At 44.9% G+C, this 18477-nt stretch overlaps 1 protein-coding gene and 1 non-coding gene across 5 annotated transcripts in view; both read right to left on the bottom strand.

Annotated features, from left to right (window-relative positions):
- LOC116425178 (uncharacterized) overlaps positions 1-18477 on the bottom strand; it is a 439005-nt gene that overhangs the window by 319980 nt on the left and 100548 nt on the right. The window lies entirely within an intron of this gene.
- Positions 13726-13866, bottom strand: LOC116425189 (U4 spliceosomal RNA). Its single transcript, XR_004234637.1, has one exon. It is a non-coding gene; the product is annotated as a U4 spliceosomal RNA (small nuclear RNA).

The following is an 18477-nucleotide window of genomic DNA, read 5'->3' as shown; positions in this document are numbered from 1 at the left end:
CCCCCGCGACGGACGCTTAAGCGCCGCCGACGCGCTCGGAACCCTGCCTGAGCTCCCTTCCTCCCCACCATCGACCACCCGGCATCCCCACCAGCAGCCGGCTACTTTTCCGACGCGGCTCGTTCCAGGCCGCGTCGGTCGGGTCCTACGATCGACTATCCCTCCGGTGCGCCGGACTAGCGAGCTCACCCTGTGCTCTCTTTCCTCCTCCGTCTCTCTTTCTCGTTGTGCACGCACCAACGACTCGGGAAATTTGTTTCGGTGCTTCCTGCCTGATGGTTTTTGTTCGGACACTGTGGCCGGTGACTGAGTGTTGACGGGTGCACCGGGGAGCGCTGGGGGATGCCGGGAGAATGACGGGGCGGGAATACTGGGGTGTATTTGTTTTGGTACCGTGATGTTTGGGTTGCAGGGGATGTTGAAATATTGTTTGGATGCTTCGGTTTTGAAATTGGAGAGGTTTGTGACTGCGAAGGGGGGAGGTTGTGAAGGAGATTAAATGGTTGATTCGAGTATCGTGAGGTGATACTGCGGATGGAATTTTGTTAGCTCTGATGAAGCAAACACTGCATTGAACTATTAGAAATATTCACGAATTATTCGACACAAACACTGTCAAACCTGAAAGGTCCAGTGACACTCCAAGAGTGCTAACTAGAGAAATAAAGGGCCCGTTGCTCGAAATATACAAAATCAGCGGACGAAGCTAAATTCTATACCAATTGCTTAAATAATAGAAAAACCAGAAACGTGTTGATCTCTTGCTGTTTGAATAATTAACCCTTCGAACTCGAGAGGTGACTCTCGGTTACTTGATTCGATACAAAACTAAAGTTGAATATTTCATACTTCTAATTAAACTTCGCACTGTCACGTGAACTATTGAGATACACCTTTGTTGCTTGATTTATCTGTGAATTATCGTTGAATTAGTTTCAAACAATGTCGTCTATATCTCGTCGGAAAATGGATATTTCCAGTGGAAAACATTCGAGTGCAAAGGGTTAACTTTGGCAGAATTGTGCGTCACGGAAAATTGCAACCTAGAATCATCAGATTTATGTAACATATACTAATGGAAGATGCAAATATTGAATTTGAATTCGCTTTCGTCAGATCTAAGCGAGGCTGCAATTATTGACGATAACATTTTACATTTTAAAAACGGTTAAATCATTTGTTGGCGACTCAGTCTTCGAAACATCAACATTTCATCTCGAAACGTCGACATTCGTCCGCGAATGGTTAACGAACAGTCGGTGTTAAGGGAAGCCAAGGTTGAAAGGTCAGCAGACAGGGAGGTTCAATGATAACGGAGCAAGGGGATTCTCGCATTAGCCGGAACGGAGGCGTCGGGATGAAAAATCACCGTCTGCGGCAGGCGCGGGGGTAGCAACCGCCATTCACCCCGCAGCCGGAACTTCAGACACTCGACGAGCCTCGAAACCCCCGTCTCTTCCGCTACGCGGCGGATACCGGCGGCGGCCGTTCGAAATTCCCCGAACCAACAGCGCGCGGATAATGGAGGACGGTAGACTCTCCATTATTCGGTGGATTGCTTCCCTCCGTTGTACAGCGACAACGGGTCGACGACGCCTAAACGCGTCGGCGAATTGTACCGTTCGAATTAAATTGCATAATTCGAGCTGGCGAATATTTTATCGGAGTCAGGGTCGAATGGAAATGGAATTGTCCCGTGGGACGGTTAAATTCGAGATGAAAGTGAAATAGAATAATTTAACAGAAAGAACTGTTATATCCAATTTCCACGGGACACTCTGTGCGTTGCAGTAAAACTAGAATTGTAGTATACATAATATCTACTATCTCTATTCATAAAAACCTGAATGGTGTATCGAAGTGTGAAATACTGAAAGGAAACGAGCTACATATGAGTCTCTCGTTAGTCAAGTAATTAGATTCTTCATTCGCAGTTCTAGAGTTTAGATATCGAAGCTCGAAGTCGACATTCGCGCCGCAAAGGATAAAGTTGTAGAGGATGAATAATATTATTCTAAATATCTCCAAACAGTAGTACTATAAATGATACTATGTACCAGTCATAACGGTGCTATGAATAATAATATAAATAAATTGTTTAGAACTTACTTAGAACAATATTATTCATCCTCCACAACTTTATCTAGTTCAAGTTCTCCAAGCAATAGTACTATAAACGATACTACGTACCACTCATAACGGTGCTATGAATAATAGTTTACCACCGTACGACGTTGTTGTTTAAAGAAATCTGTTCGACGTCGATTTCTGGGACAACGGCGTGGCCACAACCGCAACCATGGCCCGCGGCAGATGCTCGCGGACTCGGTGCTACTTTGTGCTAGGTTGTACCTCGCCTGACCTACCCGTGCCCGGCACGAACATGGAAAAATATGTAAATATCGGGACTCATCCATTATCCAACACGGAGAGAGAAACTGGCGAAAGAAGGGAACGGCTCGTACGCGCTCGCTCGCGCACGTGACTCGGGACCGGAAGGTACAACGACCCGCACCCGCGCAAAACGTTCCCCGGCTGTTTTAGCAACGGCATGCGTATCGATTCCCGTGGAATCGTGTGCGTGCGTATTTTTCCTTTCCTCCTCCTCTTCTCCGCCTCTCGCTCTCCTTTCCCCTTCCCCTTTTTTCCCCACTGGTTTTTCGTTTTATTTCATTCAGTCCCCCTTCTGGCCGTTGTTTCGAGGTCTCGTCGTGACCATTGCATTTGTAATGGTCCTGATACGAGGCCCCCTTTGTTGTTGTTTCGACTGCTGCTGCACCGATTGCGGGGGAATCGGGAACTCTCGCGGTGGTTCTTTTGCTCGATTAATTTTATCGCTCCGATTGCCCCGGGAATATTAATTGCGGGAGAACGCCGGGACGATGGGGATCTTCGGATGGTTTGATACACTTGGCGTTAATACTGTCGCTAATGGAAATAGGAGGCTGCTTGTGGAATGTTGGGATTTTCGAATGTTAGAATATTTGCACTATAGAAGTGACTCAGTCACCAGTTGATTCGATGCAGTGAAATGATAAAACGCCATTTTGGAATTATACCAATACGTTGCTCAACTGCCTCGTATTTTAGTTCATTTAACGCTAGAACTACCGGATGAGACAAAATCACCCATTCCTTGATCCTTCCTTCACGATTATTGATTAATTGATTTCATGTAGTAAAACTATAAAATTTATAATAAATTATAATAAAAAGAAATATTAGAATAAAAAGCTTTGTTTAACAATTTACCTGTGATTTCTCGTTGAGTTAATTTCAAAAATACCTTCTTCGTCTAGTTAGAAAATGTAAAGTATTCCTAACGAAATACTTCCGAGTGCAAAGGGTTAGAATATTAATATTAGAATATTATAAACTATATTTCCATGATGCATCAGAAAAAGGTCTCTGCAACTTCTACGGAAAGATTAATGCAGTTTAAGGTAGTATTTCGAGAGCAACGCCGGTAGGAACGAAATGTGCCCGTGTTATGAGAAAGTTTTTTAGCTTGATTTATAGTATTATTATGAAGCATTCATCTCGAAAGTTTTCGAAAGAGCTCGCGCGGGAATATCGTGGCTCGTGTAAGCGGGATACCTCAGGGCGGTTTCCAAGTGGAATTACAGGGGAGTAACGAGATGGGAGAGTGGTGACTGTAATGGCTCTTGTTCGGCCGCACCACGCGTTCATCCGTGTCTTTGGAAAGTGCGAGGATAAACAGTTATACAATGGACGGAGCGTAATGCGAGTGCCGTCGGTGCCCTTTTCCGTTGTGCAACTGTTTTACATAAGCCCGGAAAACGAGTAATCGCAAAATACCTCGGAGATCACCCTAACAGGATTTCTTTGATTATCCCCTGTAAGCTGTGATTCGCCGACGCCTCCGATTCCCTGGGAAACCAATCTGTTCGAACCGAACAGAACAATCGCGAACAAAAGTATTTTCAACTTATCAATCACGGCAACAGCCATTAACCCCTTGACGTACAATGACGAGCGAGACTCGTGATGAAGATTCCTAGACTAATTTAACAGCAATCAATTATTTCGCTGTTATCAATGTATTATCTCCAAATGAAATTTCCGCTTAAAATAGAATGGAAAATTTTGCTGCTTTTCTTCTAAATTGTCGATAGTCAAATAGTACACGAGCTTAGTAGAGAAAGTAAATAGTACGTCAAGGGGTTAATAAACAAATTTACAACTTATCGGAACGATTACCAGTAGTAATTGCTTCTTTAACCAGTTAACTGTGGAATTTAGTTGGAAAAACCTCTCGAAACAATATGAAAATACATAAAAATTACCAAAAACCTGAATACAACTTATTATTCCAACGAAAAAATCAATACAGTTCATAAGCAAAATACAATTGAAATTTCCCGTGGCACGGAACGTGTTAAATTCCGAATCCCCATGAAATTCTCAACGATCGCTTCAACGCAAGGAACAACAGCCCCATCGGTTCTCCTTCCCCTGAGATCGTTCCCAGTGGAACGGCCGAACACTTTCCCGTCTTCCCATATCTTTCATTCGTCCGAGGTGAAACGAGGAGAGCCGGCGGGTTTTAGGGTGGCGAGCGATCACGGGGCCGGGCGAATTTAATTTATAATTGAGGGAACGCGCGCGCGGGTTCCGGCTCGGCCCCGGGGCCAGCAGCGCCGCGATATTCTAATCGGCGTGACGACGTGATACGCAATTAATCCATCGCGCGTCAGTGTCTCGCCGCGGTAATAATGGATATCGGGTCCGCAGGGGCCTAGGCCCGCGCCAGGGCTCGGTCCGTTCTCGCCTCGGCGTCGAGGCCCCGGCAATATGATTAATGGCGTTGCTATCAGTGCATGAACGCCGCAAAACGAAGACAAATAGCCCACCGCGGACCTCTTTAAACGCGCTCGCGGTGGATCCGGCAGTGTTCCGTCGGGAACCGTCTCGGAACACGCGAAATCGCACGGTCCCCGTCACTCGCGAACGATTCAACTTCGAATGTTACGAGTAACGCTCGAATAAACGAAACTTGGCGTCGATATTTCGATTCTGTCTGTTTAACCCTTAGCAGTCCTATGTCGAGTCAGAATAAACATTCGATTTTAAGGCGTCTCGTGGAAACGCGACTTTTTACCGGCGTGACAAGCACCGCTGCCATCGCTTGTTTACAAATTGATAGTGTCAGCGGATCCGGATACCGAGCAGCGGATCGCGCCGATTTGTCGATCCGATTGGCCACCGATTCCTCGTCCCGGAAGCCCTGCGCGTGACTCGGGCACGGATCAGGGAGTTCCTCGGAATTATCAATTGAAAAAATGGTACCGTTGAGGGTTGTTCGATGTTTACTGGGATTGACAGTGGATGATGTTTGTTATCACGTTGATATCACGATCAATATCAAGAACGTAGAACTTCTGTCAACAAATCCTTACACTCACATGAACCGCGATTAACCCTTAGCAGTCCTATGTCGAGTCAGACTCGACATTCGATTGTAAGGCAACGTCTACTGATTCTAACAATTTTTTCTATATTCATTTGTAGTATACAATTGTACCATTTGAAGGTAACATTTCAATGACTCCGAAACATTCTTGAATAAATAAATGCCTCATATTAAGCTGCAATTGAATGAACGTCGACGTGAACCTCAAACTGAGAAACCAAGAGCACTTCGGACCGCAAAGGGTTAAATATGTTATAACATTTGTATGTATAATCGATAAAAAACAATGAAATATATCTGACTTTTCTTTTCATACGCGTATCGTTTATTTGTACGTTAACACGCTTTTTCTATTAAAATAGCTTGGAACTGCTGGCAATACCAATGAGAAATCGTTTCAAGTGCAACGGGCTAAACTGGTAAATTTTACATAAAACGGAAAGCAAAGGGTTAAACCTTCGCTCGTAGATAAACAGAATGAACGGCACGAGTGTTCTCACATGAAAAATTGAAAGACTTGAATTCCCGGGTGCAACTGCGCTTAGAAAGTGTACACGCCGCCGCGAACGTGATAATCTTCCAATTTTCATTCGCGAATGATCATTTCTCTCCGGCGCGATACGTTCTCTGGTTACACCGAGATGACAGCCACGAGTTACAACAATTGCCAGGACCAATGTATAATTTATGTCCGGGGTTTTTGCATAGAATCATCCTCGGTCCAGCTGCGCCGAGCCATTCCGCCGCGCTCCGTGCTCGTTCGAACACATCGGAACGCTCGCAGGCCCATCACCGGCCGCGGACTGACCGTGCTCGGCCGCGAGTCGCTCCTGGCGATCCAATTAATGAGTACGCGCCGAAAGCCGCGCCTTCCAACCGGCTATCCTCTCGCGCCTCGCAATCTCCCGCCACTCGGCCGCCGCCGCCTTCTTCCATCCGCACGGTTTTCCGCGCGGCACACCGTGGAAAATCTCAGTTTGATAGAGTTCGATTTACGAACCGAGGCGGTCGGTACGTAACGTGAGAAAGAGAGAGTGTGTTTAGCGGGATTAGCGTGTTTGATGATTCAGTCACCCGGGGGTCGACAACGGTTAACCGTGAACTTGAGGCGGATCGAGAACGGACGGCGGACGATCGGGAGCTCGTTTTACAGGTTTTCGAAGCTGATAATGGGATCGAGAACGAGACAATGAAACCGCGAGTGGAACCGATTGGGAGAGCTTAGACGTCGGAGAGGTTAGAGGATCACGCGGGGAATTGTTGACCCTTTGCACTCGAATCTGGAATTCAATATTATAGACGTTTATTTGAACGGTGACAATTTCTATATGTTTTTTCGTCGTCAATACAAACTTTGTTTTTTTTCAATATTTCAAAGTTTTACTTAAAGGACTAAATATGTAACTTCATGGTTTTGGTGTATCAAATCAAATGGTGACTGTGAGTCACCAAAATTGCTTCGATTGCGTAGGAGCTTCGATGAGTGTTTACTTGGCGGTCAAAGTGTTAAAACTAATTAATGAGAAAACATAAATTAAGAAGGAAAGTTATTTTATTTCAATATTCCATATATCGATGCTTTATACGAAGCTTAATATTATATATAAGACTTCATAATTTTGCAAATAAAATTTAGCGATGACTGAGAGTCACTTCTCGAGTGCAAAGGATTAATAGAAAAAACTATGTACTGATCTCTTGCGGTTCAAGTAATCGAAACATTCATTTGCAATTCAGTATTCCAAATATACTTCGTCTCACCGAAATGTCGACATTCGTCTTGAAAGGGTTAATAGTCAGTTTTCTACTCAGTTCAGGTCGGTAGTTTGATAAATAGCTGGAAACGGAAGGAATAAAGTATCCTATGTCAAGAGATAATTAATAGTCTCGTTCGTAATGTTCGAAAATAAGTTACTTGTTTGTCAATGATTTCGAGCTCGATGCAGCAGGATCGACCGGTGCGCCTGGCACGTTGATCTAAATGAAAATTCTCCAGCGGAAAAACGAGGAGACCGCCGCGATGGAGCCATTAAATAGGTTTCACGTTTCTTTTTCGATGGAAAGTAAATAGAAATTACGTTTGATTGAATCCAGTGCTGTCCGGTTAAAGATTTATAGGCCCCTCTAATTTCACGTGAGATTATATTCAATCCAAGTTAATGAGCGACGAAGTAGGACGAAGTTCTCGTAGCGAAAAGAAACCCCGTGGACTCGAAAATTCTGATGTTCGCGAGCAACCGAGATAAGAAAAGCACCGCGCGAACTTCGCAGCCGGGTTGGATAAACTTCAAAATTTATGTACCGCAACCGGATTCTTCTTAAGTAGAATCCTCGGTGTAATAATGAACGTCATCACTCGCGGCGCTCGCGTTCAATTAAAAGGTACACCCTGTTATCTACTCGACGACCATACCAAACGATTCATCAACGTTTCCCAGAATTGTTCACGTGCAACCGGAAGACGAGCTCGAACTTCCCCGTAAAAAACACACCGGGTCGGATAATATTGCCGACGCACACGCGCCAGATAAAAATCGCGTCGGGCAATCGCGCCGTTGGCATCGGAACCGCGGAACGAGTTCTTGCTCTCGGCCGGCTCGAAAAATTCGCGTAGAACCACGTACAGGGTGGGACTTTATTCGTGGCGCCGCCTGAAACCGGTGAAACCTACCGTCGAGCGTAGAACACGAAAACATGAATCACCTTTCAACGAATTTTCTTATTGAAGAAACTAAAAACGAGAAACTAGGAAAAGTATACATTCTAATTGTCCTAATTGTTTCTGATGATCCGAAATAATACAAATTTCAGCTATACTTCTTACAATACACTTACAACTTGATCGTTACGAATTTTTCAATTATACTTGATTATTCGAAGAATTACTTTAATATTCTTTAATCTAACACACTTATGCTATACGCTAAAATTGAGAATACTAGAAAGTACACAGGGAGAACGACAGAAACCAATAGTTAACCCTTTGCACTCGGGAGGTGACAGTAAAATTATAAAGTTCGATGTTTAACGCTAAACTTTGTGTAACGCGTCACTATGCGAAATATCAAAGTAAAATAGTTTTGTCCTTTAACCCTTTGAACTCTGTAGGCAATACTGCACCAGTTCTAATATTAAATATTTGAATGAATCTTAAAAAAACTACCCTAAAATTATTCTATCTTCCACACATCCAAATTTTGTACTAAGAAGGAAAATAAAAGATTGAAGAAATGTTATATTTCTCATTTTCGCTAGGAATACTATAAAAATTAGTTTATAGTTGCTGATAGATTACAAAACAGCTTGGAGTGCTAAGGGTTAAATTATTTACATTAGTCGCAACAAGCACCGTCCATATTTCATCAAAGAGCGTTGAATATTTCTACTGAAAAACTCGAGTGCAAGGGGTTGAAGGTGATTAGAGACACAAAGGTGACGTCGAGATCAAAGGGCGACGGCTGAAAGGTCTAAAATCTTCGATTGTAACCCCGAATTAACCTCCACCCTGTATGTGCACGCGTGCAGAGGCCGGCAACGCCCCCGCGGAGCCGGGCAAAGTGCATCGCGAACTTTCGCCTGCTCGGAATCCGAGCGAAGTTCGTGGGGCTCGAATCGCCGGCCGCTTTTCCATCCAGCTGTCCGGCGACAGAGGGGCGCGAGGGGGTGTTGATCGACGACGGCAGACTTTTAATTGCACCGCAACTTACTCCCGCCACCTGGAACCGGATGATAAGGCCTCCGGCCGGAAATGGAACGGAGCGAAGTTGCCGTGGAAATTACGCGATTAAAAGTACGGAACGGATGCGGAGGTCTTCGCCACTGTCTTTCCGGACTAACGACTTCCCGCGGGAGTTTTCGACATCGACGGTTGCCGTGACGGCGGGGCGTTCGCGTGCCGAATCGCGCCGATGGGGTGTGACCATCGATGGCTCGAACGGAACTGGAAGTTCACCGAACTTCGACGGAATGCCGGGGATGTTGGCGCATAGTTCTGTCAAGTGCTGGGAACGTGATCGACTGTCGAACTACGGGGAAAGTTCCAGATCGGTTGTTGGATTCGAGATTAGGGGTGTTTCTATGAAAAATGGAATAGTTTGGGAGATGGAACAGGAGGATAATTGGTTGCTGGATTCGCGATTAGAGGTAGTTGTTCCTATGAAAAAAGGAACAATTGTTTGGGAGATGGAATAGGGTAATAATAATAGAGTGGAATGATACAACGATAATAATAGAATAATGGAAGGATGAAGTAGTTAACAGAATAATAGAATTCCATTTGTCTAACTATAAAAATTCGAATAAGAACCTTGTGTAACTATAGGATATGGATATCTTCGAGGTGTTAACGCACGAGGAATTTTTATGAAATTCGATGCAGTAAATCGCCTCGTTTTTCTGCGGCTCTCTTATTAATAAGAAATAACAAGACGCAGCCGGGAACGTGCAGGAACGAATTATCTTCGCAGAAGATGGAGACGAGCGAAGTCATAATGTAACGCACGTTCTCACGGGCAACGAAGTTCACGAATCCGCGGGATCACGCTCGAACTTCCGACGAATCTTCCGGCGATCCCCGGCGAACGCGTAATTACTTCTCGCATGCGGAGCGGATCGCGTGTGAGTAACGAGCGTCCGCATTGTTCGGACGCGTCGGATCGTTTCGCCAGCAACGTTTAACGGAAAGTATTACATCATTATGTAAATGCGGCCGCGAGTCCCGTTTCGCGCGTCTCGTAAAATCATACGGGGCCTTCGTTAGATCATTCCCATTAATACTCGTTCTACTCGTGTTTCGCCGATTCAATGTTAAACGCGTGTCTGTTGCGTTTTATTAGCATCTTATAATTGATTTCATCGATCCGCTTGATCATGAACACGCGATAACCTGTTACAATAGTGTATACGATGCCAGCGAGGCCGTCCCCCCCCCCCCCCAGTCGCCCAGCATTTTTCTTGCTTTTCTTGCAACGCGTACCCTGTTAAATGTACAGTTACCGTGTAGATGAATTTTCTGTTAATATCCTTTTTTACCGGGCGACTTCTCTCCCCTTTGCGCCACATTTTCAAAGCTGAACTCTTAATGCCTCTGTACTGACACGATGTCTCTCTACTCAAAATTTATGTGCTAACGTGACATTTCTTTCGACAAATTCTAATGAAAAGCTATTTATACTAATTTCAGAATTTGATTGAACCAGGAAGGATAAGGAAATTCAGCAATACTAGTTAATACTACCAGACACAACTATACGTGGACATTAATTTTTTTCATGACGTATCGAACGAACTGAATTTTGTTGAATATATGAGATATAAGAAAGATGGAGCAATTATTAAGAATCTTGATTTCTCAGTTTCTGGTTAATGGAGAAAGCTGTTTCTAGTACACGGGATTTTTGATGAGTGTTTACGTGGCAGTCAAAGTGTTAATCTAAACGATTATGTAATTTAAACGAAATTAACAGTTCATATATAGATGAAGACAGTCGATCATTCAATAACCAGATTCTTCTTTGCTCTCGAGTGTTTCAGAGAATCAGCCGTTTCACTATCAGTAAGAGTGACACTCTCCCGTCGCCGCATCGAAGGCGTCAATAGCAACAGGACTCTCCCCACCATAGAAAATTACATAACCACAAGGATAGCACCGCGGCCGCGGCTCCGTGGCAGAACACAGATAACATCCTCGGCGGTAATTGCGCGTAACGACCGGCGGGTACACATCGATCCACGTCGAAACAAGGTTGCCGGAAGACCTCGTCGATCAATAGGTAAATGGGTTAATCGCGGCGTGTCGTCCGTCCTGAATGGAGTTTCGAACTCTCTGAACGCGCAGACCTAAAACGCGATCCGGTCGCTATTCAGCTAAACGGTCTCCGGGCCGGAAATCACGCGGTTGACGGACCCTAAATGACCTCGGGCGTGTTACACGCGTGCGGACTGTCTAGCAATGATGAGAAGCCAACGCCGAGTTATTTATTTAAACAAAAATGATCTTCGAATACTTGTAATGTGCTCCATTGTATCGTAGACGGATTTGTTTCTTGATTTAATTTTCAACTGTGATCGACACAAATTTGTCAGTAATAATTTATTGAAAAAAGAGAAAAATTCTAGGCATACTCTATGCCTATGTTTGATAGAAGAATAATATTTCATTTGAATTCACCACGAGTCTCTCGTTGCTGTAGGGTAAGGGGTTAATCCTAGATCGATGAACTATATTCAACAGGCACTTGTTCCGTAGACACTAATAGACCTGATAGTAACTTCGACGAGAGATTAGTATTCCAGGGTTAACGCTTCATAATGTAAAGTTACTTTTCTCGTGAGGACACTAGCTTTCCTGAACATAAACTTTTCTTGAACTCTTAAACTTAGTCGTCGAAGTTTAAGAAGAAAGTTAACCCTCTATAGGCCCATGTAACTTTGAAGTCACATATCAGTATATTGGCATCTTGTTGATTTATTTCATTTTTCACGGCAAAGTGGTGAATAAAGTTAAGTAATCAGTTAACTTAAATTTTCATACACTCAGGCGTGAAAGTTTAACGTCATTATAACTTGAAAGTTACAAAACATATTCGTTTGATGAAATTATTGAAAGTATTGAACACATTGTTAATTTGTATTCATATGTAGATATTTATTAATTGTGTACTGGATAGATTTTGTTATAATCACGAAACAAAATTCGACCCATAAGGGGTTAAGTTTGAGAACAAAGTAAAATTAGAATTGTAGCGCAGAGAGCAAAGCGATGCTAGAGTAGAACAAGTGGGAAAGAAGAGACTCAGAAAGATGAAGGAAATACGATCAAGCATTGTACTATGCACGAACATATCCAGAAGCGACCCAGTGTCGGCTGCCCGAGGGTTAATAGGTCCCACGCACAATAAGGGAATCGAGCGGCTGCGAATGGAGTGAAATCGATAAGATATTTACCGCGGGAAATGCTTGGTGAAATCGGTAGCCAATGAGCCGGATTAAACGAGCGGAGGACAATGAAATGAAAATAAACGCGGGGGACAATCGAACCACCGGCAGGTGGCCACTGGCATGTATGGTGCGTTTGATTTACAAGGTATTGATGTTCCTGGATGTTGTGTTCCCGGTTCGTTGTATTGTGGAAATGAAAAATTATAGCTGCTTTTGACATGGGTGTGTTGCGTGGTTGGAAAGCGAGTTGAGGGGAAACTTCATTTTCTTGTCAACTACTAGCGACTTCGTAATGGTTGAATTTTTGGAAAACAGAAGAGATTTTCATTCGTTCTTATATTATTGTTATCATTAACATCTTGATTGAGATGTGAAAGGCTGAATTTTCTATATATTTAGGTAGTTCGGAGCTTTAACTCGATTCCTCGTTCTAAGACAATAGAAGTAGGGGAAGCAAATGACTTGGAACAAGTCTGAGTTCATTCAGCCAATTCCTCGTAACAATAAGCACTCCGGGAGCTTGAGAATTGCTAAGAATTACAGGGCGTTGCTTCACTAGGATTCCCATCATACGAGCTTGACTCTCTTTCATAAAAGTTTCATGAATCGAATGCCATACCACGATTCTCGTTACCATCGACTTCAATGAACTGGTGTAAAGATCGGAGTGGGTAGTAGTACCGTTTCAATGAATGAAAGGATAGAATCTCTAAGTTGAAAGTCTTTATATTAATATCGAATGAAAATGTTCAAGTTATGACTTTAAGTCCTTGGAAAATATTGTTCTATTCCATATAATGTAAAGTAATTATCAAATCAACATCACAAAAAGCAACAAAAATATCTAGTATATTGATATAATTTTACAAATAACTTTAGGTTATATATACTTCCATTCACATAAAGTAGAAATATAAAGGACTGTAAAGCTAGAAAAGTTCTACTATTATTTAGAATAATTGCCATTAAAGTTCTACAAGAACTTGTTCATTATAAAAAAAGTTGCATGAAAATATAAAAAGAAACTTACTTGATACAACTACAAATTTCCCATTAACCCCTTGCCCTACAACAAGTTATCATGATTTTCAACATGATTCAACAAATATATGTATTAGTCAGTTCATTCAACTTCAAAGTAAATATTATTCCTCTTTAATCAACTATTATATACTTAAAAGGAAATATAGGCTAAGAATTTTCCTCTTTTTCCAATAAACTATTAACGACAAAGTACCGACCACAGTTGAGAAATATATCATAGGCCAAGGGGTTAAAAGCTAAGTCAAAGTTGAAATAACAACATTTCAACACCTGTAAAAAAACCTATTATGTTTGCGGTGAGTATACAACCCCCGTAAGGGTTAGCAAAAATTGCCGTAGCCGATGGTCTTTCACATCGTCATGGCGGGGTATTGGTAAAAGTTTTCAACTAGCAATAATCGCACCTCGGTAGAACCTCATTGGTTACGATATCGCCACTGCGCAAAGCTGAGGAGTTTGCCTCTGCTCCCGATACTTATAACGTTTCGCGAAAACTTTGACATGCGAGAAACGATAAGAAGCGAGTCGCCATCTAGCGGCCACCGAACGAACTCCCCCACTTCACCCTATTCAATAGAACACTCACCCCTTGCCAAACGGTTTACCACACGCCGAGAATCTGCACTACCTTCTCGGTTCTCTGGATAATAACAGAATCTCATTTAAACATCAATGCAAAAATAAAACATGACGCAAACATTCTTGCATCATTGATTACATTAGATTGAATGCTAGAATCGAACTAGGAATGAACTTTCCAAATGAATCAATTTGAATCATCACCTTACTGCGAACGTTCCCTTCTGAATCAAGACCATTTAAGAAGAAAATAAATTAATCTCATTAAATACACATGAAATCAATGAAAAAGATTCGAGACGGTTGAAAGAACAAAGGAGATACATCATCGAGATTACACTTCGAAGAGTCTCTCACTTATCCGTCCCGGTAAGTAGAAGAAAAAAATTAATTTATAGACGTCCGTAACTCGAACGAAGTAGAAAGCAAATGAGTGCTTCCCGCTGCCCTCCTATAATTATTCCACCACGCATGGTAGCGAGATTTATTGTAGGTTTTTATAAGTATAATGGCTCACGCGTTACCCTTTCATCAAGGAGGCGCGTTCAAACGAGCCTGTAAACACGAATGGCACACGTGTTCGATCCCACAGCCAGTTTCTCTCGAACTGGCAGAAAACGAGCATCAGCTCCCCGGCTCCTTTCCATTTTGTTTCAGGCGATGATCGAAGAATGTCCGATTATAAATCAATTCATCGCGCTCGCGTACCCTGCAATCAACGATCTTTCCAAATATCGTCCAAACTCCACTTATCCGGAGCAACTTCAACCGCGACGGGCCGCCGACAGCCTCGAAAAGCCGAAGATTCTTCGGGAAGATGAAACAAGTTACGGTAACAGCGTGACAAGCATAAAACGCGGCGAAACTTCAACACCGTGATCGTTCCAGAATCGGTTTAATTCCGCGGCGACGTAATGATAGTGATTAACAAATTCTCGTTTGGACTCGGCGCGGGCCGCGCGGCCCGGGAAAACATAATTATCCTAATCGCGATGTTATCTCTCTCCACGTGCAGAATTTCTTCCGCGAAAATCGGACGGCGTGCACGCGCGAGGGACGCACGCGCGTCGATACACTTTCTCCGGCGTCCGAGCATTTTCATACGCCTACTCGCGGGCCGGGCTCCGCGCGATGTTATCGCGGAAAGCTTACGAGGTCGCGAGTTTTCCCGGGACTATAATAGAGTCCGCTCTAATCGACAGGTATCTCGGCAAAACGAGAAGCCGCGGGAGGAAAAATCGGCAGCCAACAAATCGTTGCACCCCGGCGAAGCCTGTCCGACTCGCGGAACATTAATTCGCTCGTGTACATTTCGTGAACCGTAAAACCGATCGGTCAAGATAATACGAGTAACAAATAAGGGATCGGATAATCTTGATCGGGAATCGGTTCGACGAGCCAATTAATAGATAAATATTTACATAATCCATACCAGTCGTGTTATCCGCCGTTTACACGCTGAAACTTGTGAAATTCAATTTACCTTCTTCCACGCGGTTTCGGTCTAGAAAATCTCTCGGTTTATCTCGAATCTGACGATAATTCTTAGGTTGATCCGGGAAAATCATCGGTGTCGTTTTCGTCTACACCTGATTAACCTACGAAGTTGATAAGGGAGCGCAGAGCCATCGAATCCGGTCAGGATTCGAATAATACGCGATGCTTGTAACGAAGCTCGAGACTCGTCCTCCCGGCGCGAACGCTCGACGCGCGAGTACCTTGGCCCGGGATCGATTATGCCGCGCGATATTTCTTCGAGCAGAAGGTACGCGAATGGTCCTTCGAGCAGCCGTCATTAGGAGACCGTGTATACGCGAATGAACGAGATACATCAGCGATACTCAATCTCCTTGACAATCAATCACAAGCGGGAACTACCGAGCGCTTTCACCGCGGAGCGCAGCGCCGCTCTCTGTTTTCGTTCGGCTGTCATCAATATCGGGTCGGATCGAGCCGACAGATCGATTACTGTCGGTAATTATTTAATTTCCCCGGGATCGGGCCCCGGCTACGCGGGCCGATCCATTATCATCGAGCCGCTCGCGATCTCCCGGCACCTGCGCGCCTTCTCGCCTTATCGGCTTCCCCCGGCGCGGATTAACGACCGCTGCGGTAATAAGTAGCGATGCTCCGAGGATGCACTCGGAGTTTCAATTACGTTATCCGCGTAGAAGTATAATGATAATGGTTCCGTGATTCGCTCGGTATTACGCGCCCGGTAATGAGGAGCGGTGCGTGCGGATGAAAAGTTGCTCGCCCGATGGAACCTGAAGCGCATGCAGGCGATTTTCTTACACATTGCATCAATATGAAGGATGGTGCCGATCATCGGAGCAACATTGACGGAGGGATGCGAGAAACTTGTCGCTAAAATACTCGGATCGTGGGACATTAAGGAAAATAGAGTCTTGATGATGCTGTGTTCGAGGAAATGGACGTCATCAGGGTCTAGATTAGTTCTTCGAGACTCCTGGGATCCTTAGCATTTTAACTTTCAACTTCCTAGGTCCCACCTAGGTTATCGAGAGCAATGGAATCTCGAAGCATTCGATATCTCAGGATTACACGATCCTCGATCTGCCAATAATAATCAAAATATCTAGCCTCTAAGTTCAGATCCTCTAATCCTCTGACGAGCCTCGAGATCCTAGAATGTACCAGTCCTCGAACACAGTCTATCTCCTATTCACCTTTTCAACAGTAACAGATCAATCGATGTAATCCAACTCGCTTTTTGCATCCGCGTTGCCTCTGAAACCACCGGCGCGCCGTAAATGCGCAAACATTCCCAATCTAATCATCGCGTCAGCCGATCCTCGCCTCCTACTCTAATCGCAGGAGTATCTACCGATGCGGATGAACGACTCCGTTCCGCGGTGCTAGCCTCCGAGTTCTGCCCGAACTGATCGGCCGCGTATTTATTACGCGGCGCGTAATGGGCTTCCGCGGCGCAAGGAGCGGCAGGGGGATCGCGCGGATATGACGGTCGCAGGCGTACAGCGGGATTCAAAGTGGGCATAATGAATCGGCGCGGATTCGATCATTCAATTAATATACGAAGCGACGCGCGGACCGTGGAAAGTTGCCAGCGCGAGTGTATCCCGGCCGGCGAGTATCGCGGCAACATAGCACTGGCTGGCACGTCCCTGATAAGAGAACGCGAGCTTACTTGTCCCGAGCCTGTTCCCTCCGATAGGTACTGTTAAGCGTAAAGTGGTCGCATTAGTCTCGCGGCCGGAGCGTTACTCCGGTAAACTAATTATTCCGGCTATTTTTAGCAGCCGAGTGGTATTTACGGTGAACCTACACGGAATTGATCATTCCAGTTGTACCGTACAAGGAGAACGATGTAGTCGTTACGCCGCCTCGTATTTGCCCGCGCACGCGCTCTACGAGACGGAGGTGGGAAACATAAATTGGAAATTAAGTAGCGAGGGCACGTTTCAATTACAGCCGAACTCGCTTGTCCACGGGTTGATCTATGAAATAAGACCGCGCGGAAAAGCAACGCGAGTTACAGGCGATCGAGAAAGTTCCTATAAAAGAGTCGCTATATTCTCGCGGTAAGCACTCGGCGATTCGAGCTCCGAAACGATACCGAGATCGTTAACTTTCGCGCGATCGAGACGTCAATATCCCGTCGATGGAATCGCGCGTCCGCCATCGCGGGCAGCGATGATTGGACAGAAACGCCCGCGACTCGGCGCGGGGAACGCTCGAAAAAGCGACGAGCTCCGCGAGCGAGTTTTGTTCCCGTACACCGGCTCACAATAACGACGGCAGGGATCTGCCCGGCACCAGAAACAAGTTACACGGGTAAGCAACATGTTAACGACGAGCAGCAAGAAGTCGGCGAGAGGAGGCCTGGAGGGGTGCTAGGTGTCCGGCCTGTAGAGGATGCCGCCCCACCGTGAAAGCGGCGGCTTTTCATCGGCAGAAAATAGATCGGGCAAAACGGAAAACGTACTCGTTACGAAAGGTATCTCTCTGTGATTGCTTTCTCGCCGTGGCCACCGCCGGCTACCGTTTGCATTCGAGAATTTACGAAGACCACTTTCTCCGGGCCCCGTCGACGTTATCACGCGTAACACTGGCTGCCTGGAAAATCCTCCCTCTCCTCCCCCCGCACCGCCCCCGGCCCCTGGCCGGCTAATACGTGCAAATTGTATCGCGTTTAATGCCATACATTTCGAAGACAATAGGCTGGAATCAGCGGACTGAGCGGCCCGGAGATCGATAGAAGCCGGTACGTTGTTTATTCTTCTGACTGGCTTGAATTTAGATCGACGACGATGAAGCCCGATCGCGGCACAAAGGATCCATTCAACGGGAGAAACGCGTTACCGTGCGGTGCTCGCCGGGTAGTAAATATCTACCTGTTCGCAGTTACTTGCACCGCTAATTGTGATAGTTTCAGAAACGGATTTTTTCAGCGATCGAGCGTCTAGATGCGTTGACGATGTTTCCATTTGGTACCAGGC

This window comes from Nomia melanderi, chromosome 7 (assembly GCF_051020985.1).
Source record: "Nomia melanderi isolate GNS246 chromosome 7, iyNomMela1, whole genome shotgun sequence".
Taxonomy (NCBI): domain Eukaryota; kingdom Metazoa; phylum Arthropoda; class Insecta; order Hymenoptera; family Halictidae; genus Nomia; species Nomia melanderi.
Note: the sequence above shows the minus strand (reverse complement) of the source record. Positions and strands in the feature narration are given on the sequence as shown.